General features: G+C 41.6%; 1 pseudogene; it reads right to left on the minus strand.

Annotated features, from left to right (window-relative positions):
- Window positions 1–3506: 3506 nt before the first annotated feature.
- The window catches only part of LOC105513668, a 20356-nt pseudogene continuing 8086 nt past the window's right edge, over window positions 3507–15776 (minus strand).

Here is a 15776-nt window from a genome sequence, read left to right on the forward strand (position 1 = left end):
TTGCCAGAAAGTTAATGAAAAGTTATATATTTCAGGGTATTGAATAGGCCTATGTATTTGAAACAAAAATATCCCATTTTGGAAGTGATCATTAAGAATAGGAGACTTGGTAGTTAGCAGGAGGCTTTTAGATGGTCAGCTCATTACTGAGCTCCTAAGGTGGCCTGCCTAGTGATTAGGACAAAGAACTGGGGGTGGATTTGCATACTTCTGGATCTGATGTTCTTGTTAACACTGGATAGCTGATTAATAACTGTGAAGAAAACAAAGGTCCTGCCGGGTGGCCCGCAGGGAGCGATACATAATTAGAGGAAACCTCCCCTGCCAGACAGAGAGCTGCTGCTGCAGGATTGATGATGAATAACCTTCTGAGGCTGGGAGTTGGAATTTAGCCGAATTCCTGTCACTTTCTTCCGTAATTTGATGGTGTGATTCACTGACAAGAAAAAGTGGCCCTTCGGAGGTGAGCCCTCCCCACACCAGAGGCTCTCCAATGCTGCTGATGCCTTTTGAATTCACTCCTCTTTTAACAGATCAGTCATTAGGTAATCTCTCTGATTTCACTTTTGTGATTTAGGTAAATTAGAAAATTAGCAACAATTAAGTCGGCTATGGGAGAGGCTTGAGATATATGGCCTGTTATTTTACAAGAGATAGTTACTACATTCTGTAGCACTTCATATGATCTTTATGAGACTGGCTCACTCAGTTCTCTGTTGGGCAGAATTTTTTGTTTTCAAAATGGAGTCTCGCTCTGTTGCCAGGCTGGAGTGCAATGGTGCGATCTCGGCTCCGCCTCTGGGGTTCAAGCAATTCTCCTGCCTCAGCCTCCCAAGTAGCTGGGACTACAGGTGCGTGCCACCACACCTGGCTGATTTTGTATTTTTCGTAGAGACAGGGTTTCACCATGTTGGCCAGGATGGTCTCGATTTCCTGACCTCATGATCCGCCTGCCTTGGCCTCCCAAGGTGCTGGGATTGCAGGCGTAGCCACCGCGCCCGGCTGCAGAATTTAACTTCTATTCCTACCCCAAAACTGAATTGGTGGCTGAATGTTGACCCAAAATGACAACGTAGTGTTAGATCCTCTCCAAGGATGCCAGAACTTTCTGATGACAACGAATTACACCTCCCTCTTAATTTCTTCCTTAAAAACGATGTAAGTAGTCCATGATAGCTTCTTTTATTTATTATATTATATTGTATTTATTTATTTTTAGAGATGAGGGTCTCACTTTGTTGCCTAGGCTGGTCTCAAACTCCTGGACTCAAGTGATCCTCTCACCTAGGCCTCCCAAAGTGCTGGGATTACAGGCATGAGCCACCACGCCTGGCCCCATAATCACTTATGTAAAAGTTAAAAGAAAACCCCCAGATCACCATATTCACACCTTGGTGTGCGGCAAGGCCCTGAGTGAAAAGAGGATTCAATCTAGAGCAGAGATGTAGAAGTACAACTTTCATTATGGGAAAGGCATTTCTATGTAACAGAAGGAAAAAGAAGACTGTAGTTGCAAATGGAGAATTGGTGGTTAAAATACGAGGGATGACTTGGTACTTGATGGGTTCTGTATTCTTCATGAAGTGTGAGGAATGAGCAATTGAGGCTACATGGAACAGGAAGTCAGAGTTTTAGTGGAGTGGAGAGGTATGAAATCCTAATGGAGAATGGGAGAAGGTTTTAGTAGAGGATATTTAAGAAAATTTCTGGGTATGGTTGAGTATACATTTGAGGATGGTCACTATTAATCTGACCTGTTACCATTCTGCCTAACTGGTGTTTTTCTCCAGTCATAACTAATGTTTCAAGTTCAAGGCATAGAGGACATAAGGCGGATATTGGATCTGTGCAGAATTCAGGTTCTGCTTTGGAAAGAGAAGGTCATGGAGCTGAAGGCATTTGTAAGAGAGCAAATGCATTGTTAGACTATGAAATTGCAGCTTGATTAGATGGAACGTGCTGGGTAAAAAAAAGTAGCAATGTCATTGTTTTTGGGATGTTGATGAGGTCAAAGAAATGTGGAAGGAAGTGGAGAAAGTGATGTCAAAGGAAAGGGGTTATGGTAGGAGACAGAGGTTTTTAAATTAGTGCCTTTTCTTTTCTAATATTTGTTTATTTATTTTTTTACAGAGATAAGGTCTTACCTTGTTGCCCAGGTTGGTCTCGAACTGCTGGGCTCAAATGATCCTCCTGCCTTGGCTTCCCAAAGTGCTGGGATTACAGGCATGAGCCATTGCACCTGGCAGTACCTTTTCTTTTTGCATCATTCCTTTTTTCTTTTTCTGAGAAGTTCAGTGGAAGAGGAGGTATCTTCAGTGTGGGTAACTGGAAAGGCTTAATTGAGATGAGATTTAAGTTGGTTTTGGAAAGATTTCTATAGGCAAAGAGACTGGAAGTTAACACGGAGCTGTAATTTTGGTGAACACATTATGCAAAGTGGAAACTCATGACACTTGTCTTTCCTTGCAGCAAATAACTTGCCCAGCCACTGCTGATGCCGTTGTATTATTATTATTATTTTATAGAGACAGGGTGTCACTATGTTGCCCAAGCTCATCTCAAACTCCTAGACACAACTGATACTCCCACCTCGGCCTCCCAAAGTGCTGGGATATTGGAAATGAGCCACTGCACCCAGCCATAGCTATCTATTTTCTGTGCATAATTTATGTATTTGCTGAGAATTTATTACATTCTAGGGTGCATTATATGTTCTTTACTTTTGTTAGCTCATTTAATCCTAAGGACTCTATGAGGCAGGCATTATTATCTCCATTTTTATATAGGACACTGAGACTCAGAGGCTAAAATTTTTGCCCTAATTCAAATGGTTGGATTTGGATTTGGTTGGAGCTGGGTGTTAAATCTGGTCTACGGACTGTTGTTCATAGGTTGAATAACATAATCTGATGGTACACACACACACCTTAAATTGAGGCAAAATTCACATAACATAAATTCCCCATTTTAACCATTTGAAAGTATGCCAATTTAGTGGCTTCTAGTACATACACAGGTTGTGCTACTGCAACTACTATCTAATTCTAGAACATTTCCCTCCCTCCCTCCCTTTCTTCTTTCCTTTCCTCCCTCTCTTTCCTTCCTCTCTCCCCTCCTCTCCTCTTTCTTTCTTTCCTTCCTTCCTTCCTTTCTTTTTCTTTTTTCTTTCGCTCTCCCTTCCCTTCCTCCCTCCCCTTTCCTCCCTCTCTCCTTTCTTTTCTTTCTTTCTCTCCCTTTCTTTTTCTTTTCTTTATTTCTTTCCTTCTTTTTCTTTCTTTTTCTTCTTTCACTCTCCCTTCCCTTCCTCCCTCCCCTCCCTCCTTCCTTTCTTTTCTCTATCTTTTTCTTTCTCTCTCTCTTTCTTTTCTTTCTTTTTTTTTATTTCCTTCCTTCCTTTCCTTCTTTTTCTTTTGCTCTCGCTTCCCTTACTCACTCCCTTCCCCTCCCTCCCTCCTTCCTCTTTCTTTTCTTTCTCTTTCTTTCTTTTTTTGCTGCTTCCCAAACACTTACACGCCAGTAGCATGGGTTGGTGTGCTGGGCTGGTTAAGTGGAGCAGAGCCAACCTGCAAAATCCACTTCCTCAGCATCAGATCTCTTGAGAAAAGCATGAACCATGAGTTGCTTCAAATCTGCTCTCTCTGCGGGGTTTTTAACTAGGCATTTATTCACAAAATCTTGAAATTCCAGAGTGAACACTCTGGGCATTTTTGGAGGAGGCTCGTTGATTAGGTAATCCAACAACTCAAAAATTGCCATGGGAGGTCGGCTGTCCATTCCTTATGAGCTAAGGGGCCTCCCTGGGGTCCTTGGCCTGGGTGGGGTCTCAGCCGTATCTCCTTCCACCTGGCACCCAAACATCTGCTCCAGCTCCTTGCCATCTGGAGGAGGGATGGGATACCTCCCAACTGCCATCTCTACCAGAGAAAATCCCATGCTCCAGATGTCTGACTGCACAGAGCAATGAATCCCCTGGAATCTTTCTGGTGACATGTAGGACCTTGGGCCCATGAAGGAGTTGGCCATGGAGTTGATGAGCTGCCCGCTGACCCCAAAGTTACAGAGCTTGATTTCACCACGGGACTTGACTAGGATGTGGGAGGGCTGGACATCTCTGTGCATGATCTTGTGCTTCTCCCTCAGATATGTCAGGCCTTTTCTTACAGCAATGCTAACTTTTTCTAAAATTTGTTCAGGAATTCTTCCAGCTTTCTTCAGCACTTGATCCAGGGAACCTCCATCCATGCGCTACATGCAGATACTGATCTCGCCTCTCGCTGTAGAATGCACCACAGAAGCCCCCGATGTTTGGAGAGTTGCACTCATGCAGAACCTGCAGCTCCCTTATGATCTGGTTCTGGATTGCGGGTTTGATCTCCAGATGAATTAGCTTTCTGGCCATGACCAGGCCGGAAGGTGTCCCGTCCTGCAGGACAGTCCAACGGACCCTGGAAGGGGGAGTGGGAATGGAGGAGACAAGAAAACACGAGAAATGGAGACAAGACAAATAGCCTGATCAAGTCTCGTTTAATGGTGGCAGTGCAATGCCTTATATAGGCTGGCAGGGGAAGAGGTTGGGCTAGGGCAGTGACGGGGCGCTGTGTTTTCACAAATTACAATCGCGCATGCGCCATTAATTGGTATTTTTCCGGGGCATGGAATTGCGCCTGCGCTGTAGGCTGCATTATCTTCCTGGGCGCGAAAAAATTTGGCGCGCGCGGGAAAAGTTGTTAATGAAGAACCCGGAAATACGCCATCTTGTCTCTGATGATATGGAGCTTAAGCAACAGAAGCCGCGGCAATTTCCGGGCCTCACGGCTCCGGACAGGAAGGCTTATAGGAGACCTTGAACACCACACCGCCATTGCCAGCCCCCAGCTCACTGATCTTCTCGAAGTCGTCATCCTTTAGTTCTCCCACCTTCTGCTTCTGGGTAAGAAAGGCCTCAAGGTGCTTTCGCTGCTGCTCTTCCAGCTTCTTCTGCAAGGCCTCCAAGTTGGTTTCTGCAGAGCTGGTCCCGTTAACCGCGGAGCCGTGGGGGGCCGGGGTCAGCTGGATGGGCGTCGGCTTCTTCTTGGGCACTTTGGACCCGGCCAAGGGGCTTCCAACTCTGGGGAGAGGAGCACCTCTCGCTTCCTCCCGCTGCGCTGCCCTGCGCCCGCTGCTCAGGACCAAGTCCGGGCCGCGTCTGCCTTCGGCGGGGTTGCCTTCGGCGGGTGCGCCCCCCCGCGGTCCCGTCAGCGCCGAGGGGCCGGTGGCGGTCTTAGTGGACCCCCGCCCCACCTGCCCAGGACTCCCCGCAGGAGCGGATAGGGCTGAACATGCGGTTGGGCAGCCCGGGATTCCCTCCCTCTCTCCCTCAACCAACCAGTCCCTCCGGCTAGGGCGGCTCAGCTCTGGAGCCCAGCTCCCCTTCCTGCTGTGAAAAGTGCTGCCACCGCAGGGCTCCTAGCCGCTCCGCGAAGCGACCCCGGGAGGGAGGGAACGGAGGCCGCGGGGAGGGGCGGGGAAGGGGAATAATTCTTTTTTTCTTCTGGACACTAGGCCTTTACCAGACATATGTTTGCAAATATTTTTCTCCCATTCTGTAGGTTATCAATTTCCACTTTCTTGATAGTTTCCTTGATGTGGAAAAGCCTCTTATTCTGAAGTTCAATTTGTCTATTTTGTATTTTGTTGCTTGTGCTTTGGGTGCCATATTTAAGAAAACTAGTTCAAGGTCAAGAAGACGTGTACTTATGTTTTATTCTAAAAGTTTTATCATTTTTATTCTCACATTTAGGTCTTTGATCAATTTCAAATTAATTTTTACATATGGTATGAGGTAGGGGGTTGATTTCATTCTTTTGTATGTGAATATCCAGTTGTCTCAACACCATTTGTTGAAGAGAGGATTCTTTCCTCATTTAATGGCCTTGGCAAACTTGTTGAAAACCAATTAGCCATAGATGTAAGAATTTATTTCTGGACTCTCATTTCTACTCTATTGATCTGTCTATCCTTATGCCAATACCACACTGTTGTGATTACTGTAGCTTTGTTGTAAGTTTTGAAATGGGGAACTGTGTTTTCCTACTTTGTTCTTCTTTTTCCATATTTGTTTTAGGCTATTCTCCATCTTTAGCAATTCCCTATGAATTTTAGAATCAGCTTGTCTATTTCTGCCAAAATGACAGAATTTGACAGAGGATCAATATGTAGATCAATGTGGGGAACATGGCTGATATAGTTTGGATGCTGTTCCCCTAGAATCTCATGTTGAATTGTAATCCCCAGTGTTGGAGGTGGGGCCAGGTGGGAGGCAACTGGATCATGGGAGTGAATTTTTTTCATGACTGGCTTAGTGCTATCCCCTTGGTGTTTTCCTTGCAGTAGCAAGTGAGTACTTGAAAGATCTGACTGTTTAAAAATGTGTGACATCTTCCCCCACACTCTTTCTTGCTCTTGCCATGTGATGTGCCTGCACTTGCTTCACCTTCTGCCATGAGTAAAAGCTCCCTGAGCCTTCCCAGAAGCCGAGCAGATGTGCAGCACTGTGCTTCCTATACAGCCTGCAGAACCATGAGCCAATTAAACCTCTTTTCTTTACAAATTATGCAGTCTGAGCTATTTCTTTATAGCAATCTAAGCATGGCCCAATACAATTGCCATCTTAATAATATTGTCTTCTAATCTATGATAGTGAAATGTTTTTTGATTTATTTAGGTCTTTAATTTTTTTCAGCAACGTTTTGTGATTTTCAGCATATATATAAGTCTTTGCACTCCTTGGTTACATTTATTCCTAGGTATTTTATTATTTTGGATGATATTGTAAGTGGAGTTATTTTCTTAATTTCCTTTTCAGAGTGTTCATTGCTGGTGTTTAGAAGCACAACTGATTTTTGTGTATTGTTCTTATATTCTGTCACTTCGCTGAATTCATTTATCATCTCTAAAAATTTTATTGTGTATTCCTTAGGGTTTTCTCTCTCTCTATATATATAAGATCAGGTCATCTGAAAAATGTTTACTTCTTCTTTTCAGATTTGGATGTCTTTAATTGTTTTACTTGCTTAATTGCTTGGGCTGGAACTTCCAGCACAATGTTAAACAGAAGTGGTGACAGTGGACATGTGTGTCATTTTCCAGATCTCAGGGAAGAATACCTTCACTATTTCATCAGTAAGTGTGATATTAGCAGTGAGTTTTTAATAGATGCCCTTGATCAGGTTGAGGAAGTTCCCTTATAGTCCCAGTTTGTTGAATTTTTTTTTTCTTCAGTGAAAGAGTGTTGGCTTTTGTCAAACACTTTTTATGCATGAAGAGGTTTTCATGTTTTTCTCTCCTTTGTTCTATTAATGTGGTGTATTACATGGATTTATTTCCATGTGTTGAATCATCCTTGCATTCCTGGAATAAATCCAACTTGGTCATGGTATGTAATCCTTTTACTATGCTACTAGATTCAATTTGGTAGTATTTTGTTCAGAATTTTCTCATCGATCTTCATGAGATATATTGATCTGTAGTTTTGTTTTTCTTCTAGTGTCTTTACCTGGCTTTGGCATCAGGGTGATACTGGCTTCATATAAAGAGTTAATAAGTGTTCTCATCTATTTTTTGGAAGAGTTTGAGAAGAATATTAATTCTTCTTTAGGCATTTGGTAGTATTCCCCAGTGAGGTCATTGGGTCTTGGAATTTTCTTTGTTGAAAATGTTTTGATTAGTGATTCAATGTCATTAGTTGCTATGGGTCTATTAAAATTTTCTTCTTCTTCTTGAGTCAGCTTTGGTACTTTGTGTAGGAATTTGTCCCTTTCTTTTTTTCTTTTTTGTTTGAGATGGAGTTTCACTCTTGTTGCCCAGGCTGGAGTGCAATGGTGCTCTCTCGGCTCACCACGACCTCCACCTCCCAGGTTCAAGTGATTCTCCTGCCTCAACGTCCTGAGTAGCTGGGATTACAGGCATGTGCTACCATGCCCAGCTAATTTTTTTTTTTTTTTTTGGTATTTTTAGGAGAGACAGGGTTTCTCCATGTTGGTCAGGCTGCTCTCGAACTCCCGACCTCAGGTGATCCACCCTTGCTGCCTCCCAAAGTGCTGGCTAAAAGTTTGTTAATTTTGCTTATCTTTTTAAAAAACCTAACTTTTTGTTTTGTTGTTTCTTTCTATTGTTTTTCTATATTTTATTTATCTTTGTCTAATCTTTATTGTTTGCTTTCTTCTGATTGCTGAATTTAGTTTACTTTTCTTTTTCTAGTTTCTTAAAATAGGAGGTTAGGTAATTGATTTGACATCTTTTTTTTTATTTTTAAATGTAAGTGTTTAGAGTTATACATTTTGTTTGAGCACTGCTTTCACTGCATCCCAAAAGTTTTTTGTATGTTGTGTTTTTATTTTTATTCATCTCAAAGTATTTTCTAATTCCTTTTGTTACTTTTCTCTTTCACCTGTTGGTTAACAGTGTGTTATTTAATTTTCACATATTTGTCAATTTTCCAGATTTCCTGCTGCTATTGATTTCTAATTTCATTCTGTGTGGTTGGAGAAGAAACTTTGTGTGATTTCAATTTTTGAGAAGTCTTTGAGATTTGTTTTGTGGTTTAAATATAATCTATTCTGGTGTTGGTCCATACACACTTGAGAAGAATGCTAGGTATGAGAAAAGTGTCTACTGTTGGGTAGAGTGTTCTATAATAGAGCTCTATAGAGTTTGTTAGGTCTAGTTTGTTTATAGTGTTATTCAACTCTTTTATTTCCTTGTTGATCTTTTTTCTAGTTGTTCTACCCACTACTGAAAGTGGAATAGTGAAGTTTGTAATGATTATTATCGAATGATCTCTCCCTTCAATTCTGCCAATTTTTGCCTTATATATTTTGGGTCTCTGTTTTTAGGTACATATATTTATAATTGTTTTATCTTCTTGATTGTATATAATCAATATTGTATATAATATTACATGATTATGATTGTATAATATCTATTATTGTCTTTTGTAAACATTTTTATCTTACTGTCTATTTTGTTTGATATTAATATAACCACTCAAGTTCTTTTTTGGCTAATATTTGCTTGGAAAGTCTCTTCCTATTCTTTTACTTTCAACCTATTTGTCTTTGTGTGTGTGTATGTGTGTTTTGAGATGGGGTCTCGCTCTGTCATCCAGGCTAGAGTGCAGTGGTATGATCTCAGCTTACTGCAACCTCCACCTCCCAGGTTCAAGTGATTTTCCTGCCTCAACTTCTGGAGTAACTAGGACTACAAGTGTGCGCCACCAAGCCCAGCTAATTTTTTTTTTTAAGATTGGAGTCTCGCTCCCAGGCTGAAGTACAGTGGCAAGACCTTGGCTCACTGCAACCTCTGCCTCCTGGGTTCAGGAGATTCTCCTGCCTCAGCCTCTTGAGTAGCTGGGATTACAGGCACTCGCCACCATGCCTGGCTAATTTTTGTATTTTTACTAGAGACGGGGTTTCACCATGTTGGTCAGGCTGGTCTTGAACTTCTGACCTTGTGATCTGCCTGCCTCGGCCTCCCAAAGTGCTGGGATTACAGGTGTGAGCCACTGTGCCCGGCTAATTTTTGTACTTTTTAGTAGAGGCAGGATTTCGCTATGTTGCCCAACTCCTGGCTTCAAGTGATTCACCCACCTTGGCCTCCCAAAGTGCTGGGATTATAAGCATGAGCCACCATACCTGGCCTCAACCTATTTGTCTTTGGATTTAAAGTGACTATTTTGTAGACAGCATATGGTTGGATTATTTTAAAAAAATCTATTCTGCCAAGTCTCTTCCCTTTACTCAGAGAATTTAATCTCTGAGTTAATTTATGCTAATTAATACTGATAAAGAAAGGCTTCTGCACTTTGCTATTGTTTTCTATATGTCACATTGTTTTTGTTCCTCAATTCCTCCATTATTGCCTTCTTTTGTATATAATAGATATCTTCTAGTGTACATTTTTCATTCCTTCTCATTTCTTTTACAATATACTTTTTAGGTTTTTTTTTAGCGGTTACTCTGAGAATTACAGTTAACATCTTAATTTGTAACAAACAAGTTCAAATTAATACCAACTTATTTTCAATAATAGTCACAATGTTTAGTCTTATCAAACTCTATCCCATTTGTTGTTGTTACAAATCACATCTTTATACATTTTGAGCATATCCATGATAATTTATAAGTATTGTTTTATACAGTTGTTATGTTTTATTGATTGATTGATTGTTTGAGATGGGATCTCACTCTGTTGCCCTGGCTGAGGCAGGTGATGTGAACATGGCTCACTGCAGTCTCAGTCTCCAGGGTTCAAGTGATCCTTCTGCCTCAGTCTCTTGAGTAGCTGAGACCACAGGCACATGCCACTATGCCTGATTAATTTTAAAAAACTGTGTAGAGATGGAGTCTATGTTGCCCAGTCTGACCTCAAACTCCTGGGCCCAAGCAATCCTTCTGCTTTGACTCCTCAAAGTGCTAGGATTAAAGGTGTGAGCCACCATACGCAGCGCAGTTGTGTTTTAAGCAATGTAGGAAAAAAAGAAGTTACAAACTAAAATAAATGAATACTGACTTATAGTTACCTGTGTTGTTAGGTAAATATTTACGGTTGTTCATTATTTCTTTGGGTGGATTTGCATTACTTGTGTTCCTTCTCATTTCAGCTGAAGGACTCCTTTCAGTATTTCTTGTAGGTCAGGTCTACTAGCAAAGGATTCTCTGTTTTTGTTTATCTGGGAATGTCTTAATTTCTTCTTTAGTTTTGAAAGATAGTTTTGTCAGATATAGAATTTTTGGTTAATAGCACTTTTAATTTATATTTCAGCACTTCTAATATGTCATCCCACTGCCTCCTAACCTCCATGATTTCTGATGAGATACTAGCTCTTAATCTTATTGAGGAATCCTTTCTACCTCACAAGTTGCTTCTTTTGCTGCCCTCGTGATTCTGTCTTTGTCTTAGGCTTTTGACAGTAGATTGTAGCATGCCTTGTATGAATCCCTTTGGGTTTATCCTGTTTGAAATTTTTTGAGGTTCTTGAATATACGTGTGTGTGTGTGTATAGTATATATCCACAGTTTATATATGTACACAATTTGTTTATATGCATATATATAACCTAGATAAATAAACACATATATTATGTATATATGTATGTATATATAGTATATATACACATACTTCACCCCTGCTTGGGTGATGGGTGCAACAAAATCTCAGAAATTACCACTAAAGAACTTACCCTCCTGGTTAACATGGTGAAACCCTGTCTCTACTAAAAATAGAAAAATTAGTCAGGTGTGATGGCGGGTGCCTGTAGTCCCAGCTACTTGGGAGGCTGGGGCAGGAGAATGGCGTGAACCCAGGAGGCGGAGCTTGCAGTGAGTAGAGATCATGCCACTGCACTCCAGCCTGGACGACAGAGACAGACTCTATCTCAGACAAAAAAAAATAAAAAAATAAAAAAAATAAAAAAAAGTTATCCACATAACCAAACACCACCTGTTTCACAAAAACCTGTTGAAATTAAAAAAAAAAAAAATCTGTACTTCTGTACTTTAAGAATCAGTACAGAAGGAATAAGTTAAATAGAATTATTTCCAATATTTCGGGCCATACTTTGTTATTCTTTTCATGGCTTGTAATGTTTTGTTGAAAACAGGACATTTTAAATACTGTAATGTGGCAACTCTGCTAATTACCTAGGGCATTTTGTTGCTGTTATTGTAGCAGCTATGGTTTGCTTAGTGACTTTTCAGAATTAAATATATAAAGTCTGTTTTCTTTGTCATGTGTGGCTATTGAAATCTCTTTATTGCTAGCTTAGTGGTCAGCCAGTGATTTTATAGGGATTTCCTTAAATGCCTGGAACCAGAACAAAAATCTCACAGTCTTTGGAGATGGGCTTTGTGAGTGTATTGGGGCATGTCTTCAACTTCTAGTCAGATGATTTACAACCCTGTTTTAGCTTTCATTTCCTCCTGTGCAGAGCCTGATGATCAGCAAAGAGCTTTCTCAAAACTTAGTGACGTGGACAGGAGACAGGGAAATACTGGGTAGGAGAGGGCAGTTTCCCAGCAAAGGCCCTACCTTCAAGCCTGAAGACCTGTGGTCCTAAATGAGGACAGGCATTCCTGTTTTCATGCCCAAAAAGTTTCCTTTTGGCCTGCTACACCCCCTATCCTGCACCCATATAAACCCTGAACTCCAGGCTCCAGAAGCCAACTAGCAAGCCAGCAGATCAACAGAGAGATGGATGGTGGAATGATGTAACAGAGAAAGGGAGAAGAGGAGGATCATCTTAATGCTGGGTGGCCTGACTCCAGGGGAAGATCACCTTCCCACTCCATCCCCCTTTCTACCTCCCCATCCATCCCACTGAAAGCCACCTCCACCACTCAATAAAACCTCACTTTCATCCTTCAAGCCCGTGTATGACCAGATTTTTCCAGGATGCTGAGCAAGAGCTTGGGACACAGAAAACTGTCACACTGGCCCTCTGCCCTTGCAAAAAGGCAGAGGGTCTGTTGAGCTGGTTGACACTCAAGCTGTCTGTGGATGGCAAAGCTGAAAGAGCTTTGTAACACTGGGATTGCAGACACCTACCCCTAGACACTATCATGGGGCCAGAGCCCAAAGTGCTTGCTGTGGCCTCTGCACCTGCCTGTCTGCATGCTCTCCCTCCTGCTAGGGGTTTCAGCAGCAAGGCTCAAACCCCTTGTGAGTCACGTACCTGTTGCACATCCTGTGAGGGGGATCAGGGAACTCTCCCACTTCACTAGAGTTTTCTCAGGTCTTTTCTGAGTGTGTGTCCTGCTCTGGGCTTGTGTGTGGTCTTCTAGATTCCTAGGAATATGTGGAAGCTTTACAAAGCCCTTATTCTCCAAAGCATTTCATTCCTCAATCTTTACATCTAAGATTTTCAGTTTGTCTATTGTTTATTCCAGCTTTTATTTCTTGCCCCAGGTGGCATCAGACAATACATGTGCCTTTAAGTGTTTTTAACAATCACCCTCCATCCCCATCCCTCAGGTAGCTGAATTATGTGAAATGAAGGCAAGCTCTTTGAGGCAGTCCCTCAGGGAACCACCAGAGAGATCAAAACAAACAACCACAACCCACTGTGGTTGTGAATGAGATCCATTCTGTTCCCTCCACTAAAAGGTACCTGTACTGCGCATGTGGGCTGTCATCTTCAAGGCCATCACCAAGCTGGGGAGTAGAAAATGGGTCCAGGGTAAGGTAAAAGGTTACAAAGTTTTCTTCTCAAGATTTAGCTTTTTTTTTTTTTTTTTTTGATTGACTAAGCAGTCCTTTGCTTACTATAAGCTGATTAGTTTCCAGAGTTCTGAGGAAGTCGATTATCACAAATTTTGCCAGTTTATTCATTGCTTTTGTGGAGAGAGGGACTTTTCAATGTCTCTACACTGCCATTTTCACTGACGTCATTCGGTAATTGAATTCTATGGTATAGTGTCTCTCTAATGAAACTAAATTAATGCCAGATGTTTACTTAGTCTGCAAAGTCAGAGTGTGGATTTGAATGATTTGCAGGATCTGTCCCTGATCCATGATAGCTTTCCCTTATTATGCAGATCACAATCTGGAAAGGAATGTCTATTCTTTGAAAATAAGATGCACACTTTTGAAATGTTTCATCCCTTTTCTAGATAGTTTGCAGACTACAACTCAACTAGTGATACAGGCACATCATTAGTATGTGATGAATACTTCTGTTATCTTTAGGTGGTGTCCTTCCATGGGGCTAGCAAGAAATATTTTCAATAAGATTGGGGTACTTTAGTTGATAATGAATGTCACCCATTATATGTTAATGTTTGCTAACTTAATTTTCAGAATATGATGTTTTCTGACTTTGTTTTAAAGTCTGTATACTGGTTATCTTTCTAGTAGGGCTTGAAAGCATAAAAATATTTCTTCTACTGTGACAGGAAGGAGGAGAACATATAAGATAGCATTTTGATTGAGAATTTTCTTTTTCTGTGATTTATTCCGTTGACTTGAGGAAAGACTCACTAATCATTATCTTTCAGGGAATTTCACCCAAAGAACAAACGACTTTGGCTGAAAGAGGAGACTTCCAGAAGAAGGTACAGTTAGAGGTGAATGGTTGGCTCACTGGTGGCTAGCTGGATTTTTCTCATCTGATAAAAGCCTCAGTCTGGAAATTCAACTTTTGTCCACTCTAAATGTCAAACAGATGTGGAAATGTTGGAGGACACTGAGTGAGCCCTCTGGGAGTTCATGCTGTGACAGCAGACCTACCTCTTGGCAAATATTTCATGCTTAGGGAAGAAAAAGTCATGTGTTCATGTTTATTTCAAAGCCAGGGAGTCACAGGGGCAAAGAAAAAGGAATTTTGTGAGCACAATTTGTGGTCTGTTCTTTGACTTCTTACTCAAAGTCTCATGACTGGAGGCTGGAGAGAGAGAGCAGCAACAGAAGGGCAAAAATCAGCAAACAAAAAGAATGATTTATCTGTATTAGTCTGTTTTCATGTCGTTGATAAAGACAGCATGGGTAATTTATAAAGAAAAAGAGGTTTAATGGACTCACAGTTTCACGTGGCTGTGAAGGCCTCACAATCATGGCAGAAGGTGAAGGGCACATTTTACGTGGTGGCAGACAAGAGAGAAATGAAAGTCAAGTGAAAGGGGTTTCCCCATATAAAACCATCAGATCTCGTGAGACTTATTCACTACCAGGAGAACAGTACAGGGGAAACTGCCCCCATGTTTCAATTTTCTCCTACTAGGTCCCTCCCACAACATGTGGGAATTATGAGAGCTACAGTTCAAGACGAGATTTGGGTGGGGACACAGCCAGACCACATCATCGTTCAATCAGTAACTGTGGCAAGTTATATAGCTTCCTTAGGTCTTGTGTCTCTCGTTTGTGAAATGAAGGTGTGAAATTAAAACCCCTCCTAACTCTAACATTCTGCGATTCTATAATGTTACCCGTGAATATACTCTTCTCCATTTCCTGGTTTTCTCTGGAGGAAGTACCCTCCTCCTCTCTGCTCCTGGACCCTCCACACCTGCCTTACTGAATGGACAGTCACCTGTTCAGTGGGAGCAGGAGGCAGGAGCAGCTATCATAATGCCTCTCTTCACCTTGGTCCTCCCATAAATTATTCTTTTCTACCTGTCATTGTGGTGTTTATTTGAGGGACAGTGCTAATCTGCCAGACTGAGATGTGAAAGTAATTGGGTGTTTTTCATTGTACTTCTTTTTTTCCCTTTTCTTTGACTCTATTATTGAAAAATTATAAGATTTATCAGGATTACATTAGGCTACAAATAACAGCAAACCCAACCAAAAATGATTTAAACAAAGAGAAATTTATCTTTCTCAGTAAGGAGCAGCGGTCTTGCTGTGTCGGCCAGGCTGGCATGCAGTGGCACAATCATAGCTCACTGCAGCCTCAACCTCCCAGGCTCAAGCAATCCTCCCGCCTCAGCCTCCCAAGTAGCTGGGACCACAGGCATGCACCACCACAGCCACTAAATTATTTTAATTATTTTATTTTTTGTAGAGACAAGTCTCACTGTGTTGCCCAGGCTGGTCTAGAACTTCTGAGCTCAAGTACTCTTCCCTTCTTGGCCTCCCAAAGTGCTGGAACTACAGGCATGAGCCACTGTGCCCAGTCTCCTCTGTGTCTATTTTCTTTTCTTTTCTTTCTTTCTTTTTTTTTTCTTTTTTGAGACAGTCTCGCTCTGTCACCCAGGCTGGAGTGCAGTGGCACGATCTCGTCTCACTGCAACCTCCGCCTTCTG

This window comes from Colobus angolensis, unplaced genomic scaffold, assembly GCF_000951035.1.
Source record: "Colobus angolensis palliatus isolate OR3802 unplaced genomic scaffold, Cang.pa_1.0 Scaffold233, whole genome shotgun sequence".
Classification (NCBI taxonomy): domain Eukaryota; kingdom Metazoa; phylum Chordata; class Mammalia; order Primates; family Cercopithecidae; genus Colobus; species Colobus angolensis.